The 20,659-nt window shown below is 43.5% G+C and overlaps 1 protein-coding gene and 1 pseudogene across 2 annotated transcripts in view; one reads left to right on the top strand and one right to left on the bottom strand.

Moving 5' to 3' along the window:
• Positions 1–20,659, top strand: part of LOC124804697 (tyrosine-protein phosphatase non-receptor type 9) — a 794,886-nt gene that overhangs the window by 11,894 nt on the left and 762,333 nt on the right. The window lies entirely within an intron of this gene.
• Positions 17,553–17,670, bottom strand: LOC124709296 (annotated as a pseudogene).

Below are 20,659 nucleotides of genomic sequence, written 5' to 3'. Positions count from 1 at the left end.
TAAAAAAAATTGTGAAGGAAGATCCACATGTGTGGCCCGATGGAACGAAGAGGTTATAGGCTCGCTTTGTTACCTGTCTGTCTCTCAGACTGTTAAGAAACCTTTTTTTATGAGGAACGGGTAGACGTATGAAGTTGAAATTTATGCCACACACTGAGGTCTACTGTCACTTGGCGGTGTAAAACATTTACGCTTCTAAGTCGATGCAATTAAAAGATACGGCTATTTGTCACATATTTTGGTACTTCCAAAGTCACTTATCAAATATTTGAGAGTATTTTTGTTCTGTCGTTGCAACTACAAAAATGCATGTTTTTTTTCCACCAGACGCGTTTCGCTTTATTGAGGTTAAGTATCATCAGTGGTCTGTAATTAAATTATTTGCATTTTGATTTGCTTTTAAATCGAAAAAGCAGCGATGTGCTAGCAGACGGCATTTCCCGATGTAAGCGAGAAATCAACCGAAAATCACCGTAAGTACAAATCAACTTATTCTTAACGAACTGTTTTTCGATCTAAAAGCAAATCAAAATGTAAATAACTTAATTACAGACTACTGATGGTGCTTTACCTCAATAAAGCGAAACGCGTTTGGTGAAAAAAACCACGCATTTTTGTAGCTGTAACGACAGAACAAAAATCCCTCAAGAATTATAAAGCAACTACAGACACTATGGCCACACAAACGAAGAATTTAATGTCACTTATCAAAGCCTATAAGGTGCGTCCCATTGACATAGCATCATGAAATTTAGCAAGAAGCAAGGTTCTACTGCACAACTACCGGTAGAGGAAAAAAAAAATCCGAAGATTTGTAATTATATTACATAAAAATATTTTTTGCCATTAAAACCTACACAGCATTCATCATCCGTCAAAAGCACAATAGAAAAAAATATTGCTGCACGCAAATATAAAATTTAAGTTGCAGTCATATTTTAGAAAGTAAATCAAAAATATGTTATTAAATCTTCTCTCTCTACGTATATAAGCTGAAGTCCCCTGCTTCGTAAATGTCCGTGTTAGTCTCAGGAGCTTCTGTAGAGATTGTGATACGGCTTTGGAATTCCGGGGCTGATGCTTGCCAGTATCGATATCGATAACAAGGAAAAGTCATAGAGATTCTCGAGTCCCAGGATGGATGAGAACTATCTACACATATGGTTAAGTTTGTACGCAACCCTCAACGCGCGGATCCTACTCTCACTTGCGAATTTTTCTGCTGTAGCGACACACACACACACACACACACACACACACACACACACAGTCACACAGTGAGAGTGAATGACTAGGAGCTCTGTACTGGCCTATCAGCGCCTGGCACGCTTCCCGCTTCGACGTGGACGATCCTTTATCAGCGCGACCACTGGCGGTTCTGTGCTGTTCGTTGATAACAGCTGAATGCGCCATTCACTTTCCGCCATCTGATACGAACCTGTTCGATGAATTAGTCAAAGCTCTCATATGCACGAATTATGAGTTTTGTTCCGTCGTCTGTATTCTGCTTTTGGCGAGCGCATTTAGAATGCAACCTGTAATTTTTTTATACAGAAGTGTGTGGCTTGCTGTGTTATAAAAGTTAAATTACGTGTTTGTATTGGTAGCACTGTCAAAAACAGTATCGTATCGTTTCATAGTAAAAACACGCGTTGTATGTCGAAGTGCTTAGGTTTTTCCAAGGAAAAGTGACGAATAGATTGATAAATCTCTCAAAAAGTGAAGTATGACGCCAAAACGAAGTGTTTTTAAGAAACGTGGGTTTCATGGTAATAGATTTTCGAATAAAGGGAAACATTGTGTTCAACATGTGGCGAGTGAAGTTACGGACAATGAAATACAGGCAAAATCGTCATTATCTAGAGAACCACCCATTAGTGCTTGGAAGATTAAAATAAAACGTTGTGATACACAGTTTTCTCAAAACGAAAGTGATGTAAATGGTAGGTTAGGTTATATTCTGATAGATTTACACATCTTAACAAGGGTGTAAGGTGAATGTGTGTGTTGTAAAATATGTGGAGGGCCAGTTAGTTTACATGAAGACAGTGAGGTATCAAATGGACTGGACAGGAACCTTATCATTAATTGTGCCAGTTGTAAATATACTGATTCATTTTGTAATTCTGCTAAGTGTAAAGATAATTATTTTGAAGTAAATGTTAGGTGGTTTTATGGATTGAGAGCTATTGGCAAAGGACAGACTGCAACAGAAATAATGTGTGCCGTGATGAATATGCCATGCCCACCTTGTAAAATAGACAAGTATACAGGATTTATTGGAGGTGCATTGTGAGTCAATGAAGGGTGCTGCAAATGAAGCTGTTAAAATAAATGATGATATGACTGACATACCAGTAGCGTTTGATGGCACTTGGCAGAAGCGTGCCTACGATTCTAAGAATTCTGTTGCTTTGGTGACCAGTGTGGATAATGAAAAAGGTTATAGATTTCCAGATTTTAACCAAACATTGTTATAAGTGTAAGTCAGGGAATGAAGAAGGGCATACCTGTGACAGAAATTATGATGGAACAAGTGGTGGTATGGGGGCCTTTGCAGCTACTAAAGTTTTTAGTCGATCTGTGAACGAAAGGGGAGTGTGTTACACTAAGTTCTTAGGTGATGGAGACTCAAAAACATATAACTGTGTAGTAGCCGCTCAGCCTTAAGGAGCCGGCCGGAGTGGCCGAGCGGTTCTAGGCGCTACAGTCTGGAACCGCGTGACCGCTACGGTCGCAGGTTCGAATCCTGCTTCGGGCATGGATGTGTGTGTTGTCCTTAGGTTAGTTAGGTTTAAGTAGTTCTAAGTTCTAGGGGACTGATGACCTCATCAGTTAAGTCCCATAGTGCTCAGAGCCATTTTTCAGCCTTAAGGTGAGAAGATTATCACAAAACCGGTATGTGTTGGTCATGTCCAGAAGAGGATGGGCAACAGGTTGAGGAAGTTGAAACAAAGTTTGAGAGACAAGAAACTTTCTGATGGTAAAACCATAAGAGGCGCGCCGACAGACAAAATGACTGACGAACTACAGCAGTATTTTGGGATGACCATTAGAAATAATACAGAGGATTTGTTGAAAATGAAGCAGGCAGACTACCTTCTTCTACAGACTGTCAACTCCTGGACCTGATTCATACTGCAATTACTGCAATGCCCAGTACTCAAACAGTTCATACAGGCATACACATTCCATCGCAGCAGCAGTCATGGGTATCATATTGAAACTTCTTTATTTAAATGAGTATTTCTGTACTGAAATTGCAGAATGACAGAGTATATGGAACTTCTACGTCATTTGATTCTGAAACAGCTAACTAAAACTTAACGTACTGAGCCTACTTTTTCTTTACTTTTTCTTATCATGTCAACACTGACCCACAATATTTTAGCGCAACGCAATCTGACTGCTCAAAAAAATTACAACCTGACTTCAAATAATTAATTCAAAAGAATGGCCCTGACTAAAAAGAAATCTTAACAATAACCTATACGTTTCATTAAGCACTTACCTCGCAAAAATCTTCATTATGCGAACTACAGCAATACAGCGAGCGCCAATATTGCCAGCTAAATAAAAGATTCTAACTACTAAAGCCACTAACTATTAATAGGCATGTGGTTAGCAAAGGAAAGATGCTGTTGCAAATCAAATAATTTATTTTACATCTAGTACAAAGGTATATAATCATGAATAATATTCAGTCTCCAAGTCGAACATGTACAGATCGTTAGCCTACGCTAACACTTCAGACCTCTACCCTCCACCAATGCTAACTTCTGACATCTAACACCCATCACTGCTGGCTGTTCACCTCCAACTGCCCAACAGTACTTCCATCACTGCTGGCGACTTAACTTCCAACTGCCCAACACTACTGGCGATTAACTTCCAACAACGAGTCCAACCAGCCACAGAGTCTCTTACAAAGAAAGCGCAGTCAGAGATCCAGTGCAATGCGCTACACAGCGCTGCCAACACAGAAGCAGCCCACATACAATAAAACCTATTTACAGACACCTGACAAATCCTGAATAACTGAAGAAGTGTCTGCATGGTCAGACTCAAAATCCCGCTGAGTCGTTCAATAATCCTATACGGACTCACTTACCAAAAAACGTTTTTCTTGGAATGAAGACTCTAAAGTGGGGTGGTCAGTGATGATGTTATTGCTTTTAATGATGGCAGCATTGGTAGGGTAAAAGTGCTGCAGCATATGGGAATTAAACCTGGAGCATACTGCATCAGAGAACTTGAACGGATGGACAAGGTTTGCATTGATAAAGCAGAGTATGCACCACTAAGGAGTCCAGAAAGAAGAAAAGAAGAAAAAAGTTGGAAAAAGATCAAGAGGGATATACAGTATGGGGAAGGGTGCATCTGAGTGACTAAAAATAAAAAATTAAGCGTATATTGAGTTACAGCCTTTTGAAACTTTAGAAGCCGTTCCTGAAAGTTTAGATTTTCTGTTGCATTTTTCCCTAATTCTCAGAAAGCACTTCGAGTAGAGTATTCAAATTTTCAGGGAGTATTAACATACATATGCTGAAACACTGAACTAAAAGAAGAACATAATGTTAGGTTTAATTAAAATTATTTAGGATAACGTACAAAAAAGTACACAATTTTAACCATGTAATAAAAAAATTGTAGACCTATTTCTGAAAGCAGTGGCTGAAATGCAATTATTGTACACTACTGGCCATTAAAATTGCTACACCAAGAAGAAATGCAGATGATAAACGGTTATTCATTGGTCAAATATATTATACTAGAACTGACATGTGATTACATTTTTACACAACTTGGGTGCATAGATCGTGAGAAATCAGTACACAGAACAACCACCTCGCCTGCCGGAGTGGCCGAGCGGTTCTAGGCGCTACAGTCTGGAATCGCGCGACCGCTGCGGTCGCAGGTTCGAATCCTGCCTCGGGCATGGATGTGTGTGATGTCCTTAGGTTAGTTAGGTTTAAATAGTTCTAAGTTCTAGAGGACTGATGGCCTCAGGAGTTAAGTTCCATAGCGCACAGAGCCATTTGAACCAACCACCTCTGGCGGTAATAAAGGCGTTGATACGCCTGGGCAGTGAGTCAAACAGAGCTTGAATGACGTGTAGAGAGGTACAGCTGCCCATGCAGCTTCAACACGATACCACAGTTCATCAAGACTAGTGACTGGCGTATTGTGACGAGCCAGTTGCTCGGCCACCATTGACCAGACGTTTTCAATTGGTGAGAGATCTGGAGAATGTGCTGGCCAGGACAGCAGTCGAACATTTTCCGTATCCAGAAAGGCCCGTACAGGACCTGCAACATGTGGTCGTGCAATATCCTGCTGAAATGTAGCATTTCGCAGGGATCGAATGAAAGATAGAGCCACGGGTCGTAACACATCTGAAATGTAACGTCCACTGTTCAAAGTGCCGTCATTGCGAACAAGAGGTGACCGAGATGTGTGACCAATCGCTCCGGGTGATACGCCAGTATGACGATGACGAATACACGCTTCCATTGTGCGTTCACCGCGATGTCGCCAAACACGGATGCGACCATCATGATGCTGTAAACAGAACCTGGATTCATCCGAAAAAATGACGTTTTGCCATTCGTGCACCCAGGTACGTCGCTGAGTACACCATCGCAGGCGCTCCTGTCGGTGATGCAGCGTCAAGGATAACCGCAGCCATGGTCTCCGAGCTGACATCCATGCTGCTGCAAACGTCGTCGAACTGTCCGTGCAGATGGTGGTTGTCTTGCAAACGTCCCCATCTGTTGACTCAGGGATCGAGACGTGGCTGCACGATCCGTTACAGCCACGTGGATAAGATGCCTGTCATCTCGACTGCTAGTGATACGAAGCTGTTGGGATCCAGCACGGCGTTCGTATTACCCTCCTGAACCCACCGATTCCATATTCAGCTAACAGTCATTGGATTTCGACCAACGCGAGCAACAATGTCGCGATACGATAAACCGCAATCGCGATAGGCTACAATCCGACCTTTATCAAAGTTGGAAACGTGATGACACGCATTTCTCCTCCTCACACGAGGCATCACAACAACGTTTCAGCAGGCAACGCCTGTCAACTGCTGTTTGTGTATGTGAAATCGGTTGGAAACTTTCCTCATGTGTGCACGTTGTGGGTGTCGCGACCGGCGCCAGCCGTGTGTGAATGCTCTGAAAAGCTAATCATTTGCATATCACAGCCATCTTAGTGGTGTAGAAATTTTAATCGGAAGTAGTGTAGTTCAGTAGACTCAGATCATACAGTTTAACGTCCTGTAAAAGTTTCATGTCAACGGATACAGTGGTTCCTGAAATACAGGGAAACTGTCACTAAATTTGACATTGTCGGGATAGGGCGTTCTAACTCCCCTTCAAGCGACACCCGAACCGACGCTGTCTGCTGGCGGAGACGGCGCCGTGAGAGAGCTAGCTGGCTGGCGTACCGTACAGTACCGTCTGCCGTGCGGACCTGAGCGCGCGCGCGCCGGCGCACTGCGCCGGATATCCTGCTTCGGCACAGCACAGCGGCCGTGCCCGCTGCCTACCGGCCGTCGGCCGCAGGTGGACGGCAACCGGCGACGTCTGACAAGTGCGGCGCTCGTCCCTGGCTGCGCCACTGCCAGCTGACCGAGGGTTGGCTCAGTGGAACTGTTAGCAGCGCTGCACGGGCCGTGTCATAATAATGATGCGGGTCAAGCTACACGAAAGTACTCGTTCAAGTCACGTTAATATGTCCACCGACAACGTTAGACGTTATGTCCAATAACCACTCACAGGCGGCAGGTGGCAGTACAAGCTGTGGAGGGTATATAAGGCGCGCCAGGGGACGGGGAGAACAGTGCAGTGTTTCTCGTAATGGAAAAACGTAGTGATTTATCTGACCTTAAGAAAGATACACTATGTGATCAAAAGTATCCGGAGACCTGGCTGAAAATGACTTACAAGTTCGTGGCACCCTCCATCGGTAATACTGCAATTCAGTATGGTGTTGGCCCACCCTTAGCCTTGATGACTGCTTCCACACCTGCCGACAGAAAGCGTGGGATGGTGGTGGTTTCTTGCAGAAATCACCGACGAAACCTTTCTCTAAGAGTAAGATTGGCAGTCACGAAAATAGAGTAATGTATGCGAAAACGAATGCTTCTCGGAGAGGAAACTTCACCTTACGTGATAGTTTTAAACGTTTGTCAGCTCTCCATGTCCGCTTCTACCATATAAGGATATGGTACAGAGTCGAAGTAGGTATCCCGCTTGTTTGAATTGTAATGCTACTGTAGTGAGCTGTAAGTTACAACTCTGTTTCCATCCGTCTCCAATGTGCAGGGTGGGAACACTGTGGAAACAACGAAGGAAGTAGAATTTGCGACCTCCGTCCCGCCTGTGATACCCGCCAGTCACACTAATGCCTACTAGGAGGAATTGCAATAGGAAAAATACTTTCAGTAGGGTACTCATAAATTTGTCTCCAGGCTCAATCTGGCTTCCCTCCTGGTTTTTTGTCCCCTTAGTATGCTGTTGTAGATGATAGTACGTCTGTGGGACTCCTTATTAGATGGTGCTACGTTATGTGGATTCTCTGTCTAAGCCAGGAGATGGTTATAATTAAACTTCATTTACTCTCAGAGATCCAATGTCTGTTGTAATTAACTTATGGTAGCGAAACTTGAGATACCCTAATGCGTTAATACGGAAACGATTTACGCTGAAGAAAAGGAGTTCCAATTTTGGCCACAAGGTGCAAATCTGGCACTGTGAGTGTAAGAAAGGCGTACAGAAACGTTTCCATATGTAATGGATTAAGACGGGACTTGGACACAAACCGTCGATCTGCTGAGAATAGCATAATGTTGATTTTATTATTAACCGTCATTTACAAAATTTGTTCAATATGAGCGCGAGAGACGTCGAAGAGGTGCTACATCCGTAAAACGACATGATGAACAGTTGCTGGCAGCATTTCCGGTCGTATCTGAGCAACGTGTTCTTGTATACTGGCCTGCACATCAGGTGGAAACCGAAAGTGTCCCTCGTAAATGCGTTCTTTTATGTATACTCAGAGCCAAAAGTCACATTATTTAGATGAGGTGATCTTGGAAGTCATGCGCCTGGAAAACCTTTGGAGATTATGCGTTAGTGGAAGGTTACATTAAGCAGATCTCTCACTGGGCAAGCGACATGAGGTGTTGTTACACCTCGCATGAAAACAGTGGTTTCCACACAGTTGTGATCTTCGAAAGTATGAATCACGTGCTGTACAAAGAGGTCTCGATAACGTGCAGACGTTGTGGTACACCTGACAGGCCCTCTGGGTGTACTTTTGTCAAAGAAGAACAGACCGAGAATAAAGGTACTTGTGAATCTACACCACACAGTCACATAAGACGAGCGCAATGGCTCTTTGTGCACAACACAAGATTTTAACAGTACTCCAGATTCGGCCGTTTTGTGTATTCACTGAACTCTGTAGCGCAAAATGTGCCTCGTTACTCCATAGAATACTGCCCGGCCACGTGTTATCATCTCTGATCCATGACAGAAACCAAAGAGCGAATTTAGAACGTTGCTGCGAACCATGAGGTTTCAGTTGCTGCACCGTCTGGCTCTTGTGTGGGTACCAGTGTAGACTAGACCGCAGAACTTTCCGTACTGTTGACCATGGGCTGCATAATTCTCGTGACTCCGGACGAGCACTAGCATTGCCCGGGGCACGTGCTGAATGGTCAGTTACAGCAACAGCGTCGTCGTTAATAACTTCCACTGCTATAGGACACCATCCTTTTCCAATTGCCACACTAAGCTCGCCGGTGTTTTCGAATTTCATTATCATCTTCTTTAAACCATTTAATGACACGGGGCCTTTCCTCAAAACAGTTTCACTAACAGCGCACGGTCTCTCCTCTCGATAGCTATGCTGTTCACTCACGTTATGGCTTGTCTAATGGTGGATGTCATACCGTCGTACAGTGTACAGCGCCAGATCTGCATCTGGTGGCCAAAATAGGAATCAATTTTTTCCACCATAATTCGGTTCCGCATTAATGCATTAGCTTATGTGCCAAGTTTCGCTGCCATACGACAATTACAGCCCACATTGTGACTCTGTGAGTAGCTGCACTTTAATTTACAAGCACCCGACACATTCACGACGACACCAGGGACATCAAAAAATACCTTCTACTACACTGTCCTAACATTTCACAGTAAAGTTTGATAAAAGTTTATTACAAAGTCTGCACACCGCGACCATGACGTTGTGCCTCTTCTAAGCTCTACTATACTACCGTTATCGTAAGCGCCTTCTGACCGTCGTCCGCAGCTCGTGGTCGTGCGGTAGCGTTCTCGCTTCCCGCGCCCGGGTTCCCGGGTTCGATTCCCAGCGGGGTCAGGGATTTTCTCTGCCTCGTGATGACTGGGTGTTGTGTGATGTCCTTAGGTTAGTTAGGTTTAAGTAGTTCTAAGTTCTAGGGGACTGATGACCATAGCTGTTAAGTCCCATAGTGCTCAGAGCCATTTTTCTGACCGTCAGTTGAGAAACTGATAGGTCCTATTATATTGCACGCGAGCGGCTTTCATACGTATTCACTTGTTCACTAATTTGAGTGTAAAATATCTTGAAAAATATATCCGTTAGAAGATTATTGTTAAAGAGGCTTTTCCCGCGCCCGGTTTTATTCATTTCATGATGTACACTTAAATTGTTAATAAACGGATTACTTTCGCTTAAGACTTCCGCGCTACCGTACTGCCATTGTTCACATAAAGTGGAGGTCCTGAGGCTCGCCTACAGACCAAAAATATAGAAAAAATATCTTCAAACCAACGGAAAATTGACTTCCACGACTTAGGATTGCAAGTTTGACTATGTAGTCACAAAGTGAAAGTACCGAGCACCTGTAACGCACCACCTGCTTCAGTTAGTAGCTCTGTGAAGAGGCGTTGATAATTACGTGAAGTATTTTAGATAATTTCGATGTGTAGCATAAATAATGCGCTACTGAGCAACATAGATACTAATTTCAATTTGTGTTTGTTGTTCTAAAAGTCAGCCGTCGTTGAGTGTGGTCGTTTCATTCCCTAGCTATTCCAGTAGCTGCACAAAATGTACAGAAATTCACGCTTCTTATCTTCGTAATAACCAGCTAGTCTGTATGCACAGATATAAACTTTGTCGTTCTTTTACTAGATTAATTACTTCAAGACTTCATCCTGGTTTCATTTTACGTAGCGTGAACTAACATTTCGTGTTTCCCCTAAGCAACGAATAAACAGGTCTATTCCAGCTAGACGTAACGCGAACAACAGAAAACGAAGAATTTTAGTTTAGCTGGCTGCGCTTTTAGTTTTGGAAAGATCGTAGTTTCCTTATGGAGGAACTTGCTTCGTTATAGGTGCTTTCTGATTTGACTCTGAGAAAGAATGAACTCTTATTACGTGCCTTGTGCTACGTAACTACTGGTATTCAGTTATTTTTACTAATCAGTTCTTTCAGAGCTACGACTTCAGCGTTCAACAAATTTACAGATGTCAGTTTCATCTCAGTTAAAACTGCAGACAGTACTTAATAATACCAGTAAATGACAAGAGTTGTAAATTGTTTTACTTCTCCATTGATATTCATTCCACTACTAACCACAAGAGAGTAATCACATGAGCCATCTGTTTATATTCCTTACTTGATATTCCCTGACCGTAAAGTCGAAGAGAATAAGTAATAAATGTTACTCGCGTCCACCAGTTTAACCACTAAACAAATTTTGTGAGAGGAAGTCAAAAAGTAAAGGGACTTCTGAAAAAAGGAATATTTATTGTGATGTTAGAAAACTAAAGCATGCATTATTTTTCTACGTAACCCCCCCTGAACTTCAGCTTACTTTGTCCAGATTTCACAAGTCTTTTGATTCTGTCAGAAAAAAAAAGTTTTCCGTTGCACCTGTAACCAATTTTGCACCGCATGGGTTGTAAATATTCTTCTCTTGAGGGCTTCCTTAAATGTTCCAAACATATGGAAATCGCTTGGAGCCACGTCTGTACCGTATAGCGGGTGTTTCAGCAGTTCGAAACCCAAATCCTTTATTCTTTTGGCCGTCCGTTAGGAAGAATGTGGCCGAGCGTTATCTTCCTGCAGGATGTCACCTGTTCGCAGTTTTCCGCGACCTTTGGATGTGATAGCAGGTTTCAGTTTAGTTCGTAACACTTCACAATAGTTCTCACTGTTCACTGTTTCGCCTCTTGGGGTGAAAAGAACGGCTACCGCACCTTCTATGTCCCAGAATAGTGTTAGAATAATCTTCCAGATGATGGGTGACGTTTAAATTTATTTTCTGGTGATAATGGCTGTTTCCAAACCATGCTCGCAACTTCATTTTTCGGTTCGTGATGATGCAACCACATTTTGCCTACAGTAACGATTTGCTGTAAAAATCCATCTCCTTCGCGGTCATAAGAGGCCAAATGCTTACGAGAGAAGTCCATTCTTTGCGCCTTATGCTGTGCTGACAATTCTTTCGGTACCCATCTTGCACATACTTTCCGAAAATTTAGCCTGTCGTGCAGGCGTCACAAAGGGAAGTTCTTCCATGTTTGAAGCGCTCTATCCATTCGTAGATCTTGCTTCGCGATGAACAGCTGTCACTCTACTGCGCTTCCATTCGACAAATAACTTCCGCAGGTTTAAAAACTTCCGCAAACAAAATGCGAATTACTGCCCACATTTCCTCCTTGGTGCAGATCGACACAGGAATTGCCTTGTTTCACATTCTGCTACAATACAACGACTAACACGGGAATAAGAGTGACACGTTTATAGTGTAGTTGCAGATGACAATACTTCAGCCCTGGATACTAGCAGTGTTACCAAACCCCACGGCGAGAAACTGAAAAGTCACTTAACTTTTTGACTTCCCCTCGTATTTCATCCATTCAGTCATGCGCAACAATTAAGTGATAACTTTACAAAAGTTCAAAATGGTTCAAATGGCTCTGAGCACTATGGGACTTAACATCTGTGGTCATCAGTCCCCTAGACTTAGAACTACTTAAACCTAACTAACCTAAGGACATCACACACATCCATGCCCGAGGTAGGATTCGAACCTACGACCGTAACAGCAGCGCGGTTCCGGACTGAGGCGCCTAGAACCGCTCGGCCACAGCAGCCGGCTTTGCAAAAGTAGTTACATTCCCAGAGTTACGGAAGTACTGTTTACCTAACTGGGAAAAATCGTGCGTTTCACTTCTGCTACGTTACCATTAAGGCCCTTTAAGCGATCAAACAATATGCCAAACTTCACTTGCTTGTCAAATTATTAACCAGTGTGCTGCTTTGTTTGACGAGTTTGTCACACATCGACTGTGTTTGAGAGAAATTTTAATTGATAACCGATTTGACATACAAGTTTGACCGTTTACTCAAGTGCGTGTGTCAAACCATTTTTAAATGCTTAACGAACATCGAAGTTGCCGGATCTGACGAATGTTGATGTTTCACCGCGGATTTTGAGCGAGAAAGATCAAAAGAGTTTGTGGACATTGGCACTGGCAAGACCATTGGCACTCACGAAAATGGTAGAGTTGTTGCTTGTTTCCCTCTCAAATATTACACAGCAAGACGTTAAGAAGAAAATCTATGTTCTACGCGCGACGAACAAACGGATGTATAATAAAATAAAAAAAATCGTAACTCCAGTTCTTCCTGGGCGATTTGTACGTATTTTTTAAAATTTCCATTTTTAGAGGACCAAGTAGAAAAGGAAGTCGGTATTAGTACAATCGAAAATCACGTAATTAATGTTTAATTAGTATCAGTATTTGTATTTAGCGTCGTCAAATGTTTTATACATATAAATTTTTTTATAAATTTCATGTAACATCGTATTACAAGCATTTTTTTTGTCATGGAATTGCTCCAGCTGTAGCGGAGTATTCACAGAAACGTTTTCGAACTTTTTTTGATATAAAATTTGGTGCTTTATGCGGTTGAACTTGAAACATGTCATTTGAACATATTCTCTGTGAAACAGGTGTAATATTACCGGTAGCAAAATCTTCAGTATTTACACTGACGTATAGTTTGATAAGCTTAGTTAGTACGCCTGCACGCTTGTTTGACAAACCCATGGATAGCAAATAGTGAATTTTACAAATAAATTTTCAGTAACAGCAGCTTGCTGCTTGTATTGCAAGAGTGATAGGCTTCGCCTGTTTCCGTAAAAGTCGCTTGTTGCCATAAAAGTGATGTTAGACACAGCTCTGACAAAAACGAGTATTCTCTCTATTAGCGAACTCAAAACGACAGGAAACCGAATGATTGACGATTACTCTCATTACAATGATATTGTAACGATAGGATTATGGTTTATGACTTCAGGCGCCAATCTAGGGACACAGCATCGATACTTCACTCATCAGCAATCCCGGTTGGTTGATTGATTCGTGGAAGGGGACCAAACAGCGAGGTCATCGATCACTTCGGATTAGGGAAGGATAGGGAAGGAAGTCGGTCGCGCCCTTTCAAAGGGACCGTACCAGCTTTTGCCTGAAGCGATTCAGAGAAATCACGGATAACCTAAATCAGGATGGTCGGACGCGGTTTTGAACAGTCGTCCTCTCGAATGCGAGTCCACTGGAGCCCTCGAGTGATTCCTTCCGCTCATTTCATTCTTTTTTTTTTTCACAACTACACTCCAAAGTACTCGACGGTCCCTGTTCGTCAGTAGATCTTGGTACTGCTTCTCTACTGGCTATACAATACTCCCTGCCTCCTTTTATACTAGCGGGTTCACCTCTCGTGTCATCTAATGGTCAATTACACAGTACATATGGGTGTTCGGATACTTTTGATCGGATAATGTATTTGTTGTTGGTTATTTACGTACTGGCCTGAAAAGTTTCGTCGCCAGTCTCCAGCTCAGGCTGCAGAAAGTTTATTCAGTTGCACCAGGGCGTCTGACATTTGACTTTTCCTCACTAAAGAGAACGGCGCGCCATAAATGCAACAGTGAAACTTAATTTTGGCATTTAGGCCAACAGTAGATTTCATCTAGTTAGCTGACCATCTCTCCTGGGAGTTTATCCGCGGCGCTTGGCCACTGTGTGGGCGGCTCCTTTATGTACCCGTTCCTCACTTCGCAGTCCAAATAGGATTACTCCGTTTCTGTACCTGTGGCGTGTTCATACCGTCGCCGCGCTCCAGAGGTATCATTTCTCAACACTGTCGTGCTGGTCAGAACTCCGAATGCTATTTGCAGCAACAAATTATTTACATACTGAAACGGCGTCCGGTCACATCTTACGTATTTCAGACATGCACATTGACTAAGGTAGTGTATTGTGGCTGCGCTTTACTTGTCACGTCGTTCTTCCGAAATGCACTTAAATATTTTATGAAGCGCAGTAGAACGGCGAAAAGTATCCTCATGCAAAGACTCATACACAGTTAATCAATTAAAAGTTAAATGGCCACAAAAGTCTGAATGAAGCAATCCGGCGAGTGGGAAACTAGTACACAGTAATGCTACTCTAATACAGAGGTACGTTTTCTAACAAATAATTACCGAGAGAACCTAAAATAACACAAAATGAGTAATAGATGTCAGTTCTCTATAAGATCATCGGTAAACACACAGAAACGGTTTACACCCTATAGAGGTGGGATTTCGTTGCGTTCCTCCGGCCTGTGAACTGACTTCCCCAAGCCCTTGTAATGGAAGCAGCAGTGGAATGTAGATTTTGCCATACCGTGCAGCTTTGAAGTTCTTCACATTTCCATAAACCTGCAGAAGTGGAAGCAGCGGTTAGAACATTAAACAATTCCCAGCATTAGCCAGGGATTGATCAGGAACTTTTCTATTTGTGATCGGCACATACCCACCGAGCCACCGATAAGAGAAAAAGCAAGAGTTTGGAAACTACTCGTATTGTCAGTGGGACAGTGTAAGTTTTAAAATAAATGTACGTAAATACGTGCGTTCGGTTAGTAAAAAATAAGAAAGAAAAAACAAATCAGCGGGATACCGCGAGTTACTTACACCAAACCCCTCAGAAAATAACTGTGAACGACCTTTCAAAATATTGTCATTGGAGTTCGGCTTAATCCTGTGTAAGAGTTAAATGTGCACTGTTCCAATACTGCTACATCACTTTTCAACTTCATGCGAATAAGAGGGCTCCGGTTGGTACTCCGCCATTCAGTACTTGGCGCTCGAGCGTTAGGCGGCTGCAGCGAGGCGAGCGACTGACAAACTACCGGTCCGAGCGAAAGTTTAAATGCTGTGCTTTCAGAAGGTCGCAACTGCGTATTAACAAAAGTACGGTCCCAACTTTAGCACAGGATCGCTTGCAGGGGCTGACATCTTGCAAGTGTGATCTTTTCTCTTTAAAATATGAGGTCAAGTTGGTGATGTTTCCATGTAAGATAAAATGTATTTCCTCTGTGTCCTTCTTTATGCGACACAGAAAATGTTGGCTATTCCAAAGCCGGCCGGGGTGACCGAGCGGTTCTAGGCGCTTCAGTCTGGAACCGCGCTGCTGCTACGGTCGCAGGTTCGAATCCTACCTCGGGCATGGGTGTGTATGATGTCCTTAGGTTAGTTAGGTTTAAGTAGTTCTAAGTTCAAGGGGACTGATGACCTCAGAAGTTAAGTCCCATAGTGCTCAGAGCCATTTGCGCCATTTTGCTATTCCAAATGAATGCACTTCCTGATGTGAAAGGAACATCTTTATCCTCAAAAGCCGTGGGAACAGCTACTACCTATGCGCCAAAAATTAGCATACAGTTCCAGTTACATAAATCGTAGCGGGCCCTGTTTTTGTATCGTATAAAGTACGGCCAACAGGAAATCGTTTTATCTTACTAGCGTAGGCCAGTCTTGTTAACTGCAAATAAAATCTGTACCTAGCAGAGGAGCTGCAGTTGGCGCCGTTTAAACGGCAGTAAACGATTCAGCCCGCTTTGCCTCTAAATTTTAGCTCAAAAAAAAAAAATGCTTCAAATGGCTCTGAGCACTGTGGGACTTAACATCTGAAGTCATCAGTCCCCTAGAACTTAGAACTACTTAAACCTAACTAACCTAAGTACATCACACACATCCAGACTGTAGCGCATAGAACCGCTCGGTCACCTAGGCCGGCAAAATACGAGAGGTTTTATGCCTTAACGCAAATCACTCTGTGTGACTCGGCCTTCAACTCTCAACTTTATTGACAAAGAAAAAAAAATTGACCTGGCGATTATTTTCTTCGCGATCGAGTGACTCCGTAGCGGTCTTGATATGTAGGAGAGCGTAAGTCCTTCCCCTAATTACCAAAAACACCCCCCTCTCACCTCCGCCATCACCACGCCACTCTCGATCATTTAAACAACCAAACTCGGTGAATAAAAGAGCCTGCAACGTCTGATTACTTTACGTATTCGGTCCATTCACATTAAGGTGACCACCGCCGATGTTCGACGTCAGCTTGCAATAACCACTGACAGACGGCAGACTAGCAGTGGATGGTACATAATGTGTATCTCCGGGGTTTGGGGGGGGGGGGGCGTGAAAAACCGTGCAGTCATTTCGTAGCGCGGAAATGTGTTTTACTTGGCGTCCAAAAGGGTACGATCATTGGCTTGCGGGACAATCGTGGAAGCGATTCCCGTTTGCGTGCGGCCATGGCTACAGTATACCGTGCACGGCAAAATGGCGCTATCCAAAAACGGCGCCGATGCAAGCGTGATACACCGTGGGCCGTAGATGACAGAGGTGAATGACGTCTGCGGAGTTGTGTACGGGCCAATAGAAGTGCAGCTTTTGAGCAGCTGACCGGCTAGATGAACCAACAAGCTACCAACAGTGTTTCCTCAACGACCGTTCAGCGAACGTCGCTGCGTATGGGCCTTCGCAGCAGGCAGCTGATTCATGTCCCCATGCTGACGGCTGTTCTTCAGCGACGAAGGATGGAATTTGCAAGCAGACACCACACTGCACGTCCTATGATTGGCGACAAGCGGCCCTTTCAGATGAGCCACGTTTTATGTTCCATCGGACCCAAAGCAAACACCGTGCAACAATCGTTGGAAGGGTTCAGACAGGAGCGTTAAGGTCTCAACCGAGAAACCTGGAGCAGTAGGCCACGACACTAGAGTCGACATAGCCCCACGCTCCTGTCAGTACCTTCTAGAACCTCATTGATTCTCTTCCTATACCTCTCGCAGCGATCCATGCTGCAAACGCTCGTTGACAGTAGTCACATGAGTGTGACTCTAGCGTGTGTAAATTAATGCGTTAAATATTTGACGTCAAGCATCTGAAGAATTTTTGGTTGAAGGTGTAAAAACCAAAAACTAAACTAAACTACTCCCGAACAGGCCATGAAGGCCCAACGGTAGCGACTGGCCGCCGCGTCATCCTCAGCCCATAGGCGTCACTGGATGCGGATATGGAGGGGCATGTGGTCAGCACACCGCTCTCCCGGCCGTCTGTTAGTTTCCGAGACCGGAGCCACTACTACTCAGTCAAGTAGCTCCTCAGTTTGCCTCACAAGGGCTGAGTGCACCACGCTTGCCAACAGCGCTCGGCAGACCGGATGGTCACCCATCCAACTACTAGCCCAGCCCGACCGCGCTTAACTTCGGTGATCTGACGGGAACCGGTGTTACCACTGCGGTAAGGCCGTTGGTGGTTGAAGGTGCAAAGCCGTAATTATGTTGGTTTTACTAAGGGTATCCAGAATGTGAGGACGAATTTGGTATTTTGCGCCATTTTGTCATATGACGGTTGGCAGCAGTAATTTTTCCATGTTTGTTATCTGCAGTCCTTTCCATTAGTAGCCCGGTAGCTTTTGTGTGAGCATTGTTGTTTGTTGTTTATTTTCATTGTGGGGCAGACGACAACTCAACAACGTATCCAAGTGGTAAAAAGTTGTTGCAAAAACAGTGAAATTCCCACGGCAACCGTTCGTGAATTGCGTGTGAGTAGCTCCTCAGTTTGCCTCACAAGGGCTGAGTGCACCCCGCTTGCCAACAGCGCTCGGCAGACCGGATGGTCACCCATTCAACTACTAGCCCAGCCCGACAGCGATTAACTTCGGTGATCTGACGTGAACCGGTGTTACCACTGCGGTAAGGCAGCGTTGGCAACGCTGCTCAACCGAATAATCAGTTCGGAAGTTGATCCAGAAGTCTGAGACCACGGGTTGTGTTCCAAACGTTCAGAAAACAGGACGACCGCGTTGTGTTGGGACACAACAAAACGTTGCTCTCGTGCGTGACATTGTGACCGGAAGCCTGAGAAAATCGGTTCGCCGACGAGCTCAGCAATTGAGTGTATCACCCAAGTTCACTGCATGAAATCCTTGCAAAAGATCTGAAAATCCATGTGACTAAGATTCAACTTACACAAGAGTTGAAGTGGGCAGATCATGGAAAGAGATATCGATTTGCCCAATGGATCTTGGCTCGACGAGGGAGAACAAGAACTTCACAAAAAGAATAGTTTTCTCAAATGAGGCGCACTTCCAACTCCAACAGTATATCAATAAACACACCTACAGCATTTGGAGTAACAAAAATCCGCGAGTGCCTGTGGAAGATGAAATGGTTCAAATGGTTCTGAGCACTATGGGACTTAACATCTGTGGTCATCAGTCTCCTAGAACTTAGAACTACTTAAACCTAACTAACCTAAGGACATCACACACATCCATGCCCGAGGCAGGATTCGAACCTGCAACCGTAGCAGTCGCGCGGTTCCAGACCGAAGCGCCTAGAACCGCTCGGTCACGTCGACCGGCTGTGGAAGATGAGATGCATCCACAACGCATGATTGTGTGGCGTGGATTTTAGACGGGAGGAGTGATCGGCCCGTACTTTTTAGAAACTGATGAGGGAGCCTCCGTTGCTGTGAATGGCGACTGTTACCGGCACTTGCTTTCTGATTGGTTTTTCCCTCTTCTTGATAAAAATGACGAATTTTGGTTTTAGCAAGATGGCACGACATGTCACACATCGCATGAAACGATTGCCCTGCTGAACGAAAAGTTTCCTAAAAAAATTGTCTGTTTACGTGGCAACCAGGAATGGCCTGCCGGATTGCGCCTTGTAAGTTTTTTTTTTTTTTTTTGTGGGGATCTGTGAAATCAAAAGTGTACGTGCGCGCACCACAAACGATACACCAATTGAAGCATGAAATTAAAAGGGTTATTAACGCCATCCCACCACATGTTGTGAACGCGTTATCGAGAACTTCAATGAATGCATTTCCCGTTGTCGCGCTGCCTTGGGTGGTCATGTGGATGATATAATTTTTCAAACATAAGTGGCAAGAATTAGTTGATGTGTTTTTTTTTAAAATACATTTTCAATAAATTTTGTACGTTCTATAGCACTGTAATATTCGTCCCTACTTCCCAGACACACTGTAGTTTCGGATTTTTCCCCCCCGTAGACTAATGAACAGGTCAAAACTAAAACTGCATTTCATTGAGACGCCAGTCTAATAGCCTCTCTTTCCAGTCTGAAGAAATGAGTGTCGTAAAGCGAAAAAGTTTTGCGGCAGATACGTTCAGTGATATATGGATACTGTCTGGAATAGTTGTTGCGAACAGATTTAGTAGTAAAGGGGCAAAAATTTAAACGTCGCGTATGATGCTGATGTTCTACTGGTTGAACAGCGAAAGTATAGCAAGCGATAAACTTTTTTTTCCTTTCATTATTTTGTGGAGGATAGGTGTGAAAAATAGTGTCGAAAATGTTTGAAATTGTGTGTAAAGCTTGTTGGAAGCCACTAAGTGTTCTCGTTCTCAAATGCTGGATGAATAAGGTGTGAATAATTTGCACTCCGTGAGTTAAGCTGCCTTAAGGCTTCTAACTTTAGCACTTATTGTGTTATACGTTTAACATTAGATTATACCTCTTAATGTCTTCATGATTAGATTATTGTAGCATTTTAAAATTTTAATTTCGGTCTATAATTGCTTAAAAAGCTGAACATCAAATTTATTTTGCCGCGGAAAGCCGTTGGATAGGCACTCTTCAACTCGGGCGGGTGTTATTACCAGATTAGTAATACAGATTGGCGTGTAATTCATGGATTTTTATAATGTGATGATGGAATTTAATCTACGAAGCGCGATATAAACATTCCTGCATGAAATAAATCGCGACTGAGCGGCTGTGCAAGATGTTTATAACGTTAGATGTTTCGTGCCGCTGCGATTCTGAGAAGACATCCGCATCGTCTGTCTTGCTTTTTATGTTGAAAGCTAAATGTGTTGCGCTTCTCATTGCTAACGTTAGCTTGGAAATTAGCGCCGTTGTACCTTTATGTGGTGACAGACCGTAAAAACAGATTACCCTTTTCATTCGGGTTGGGCAGCGTGTTTAGTTTCAGCGAAATTTTAATCACGGGCTGCGCTTCGGTTGACTCCATACGCCTCGCATCACGCTTACATCTGCGCAACTGTAGTTAATTCAGCCGGTGTGACAACGGGAAAATTCAGCCAGTGAGTTTTCATTTACAGCAGAAAATAAAAATAACAGTTCACAGTTCAGTCTTTAACATAAAATTAACATGGTGACTTTTTAAAATAATAGTGACCATGACGAAATTACATGCGTAATGACATTCAAATACTCCTTAACGCTTCGCTAGGTGCTTAAATAAGCGACT

Source organism: Schistocerca piceifrons, chromosome 7 (assembly GCF_021461385.2).
Source record: "Schistocerca piceifrons isolate TAMUIC-IGC-003096 chromosome 7, iqSchPice1.1, whole genome shotgun sequence".
Classification (NCBI taxonomy): Eukaryota; Metazoa; Arthropoda; class Insecta; order Orthoptera; family Acrididae; genus Schistocerca; species Schistocerca piceifrons.
Note: the sequence above shows the minus strand (reverse complement) of the source record. Positions and strands in the feature narration are given on the sequence as shown.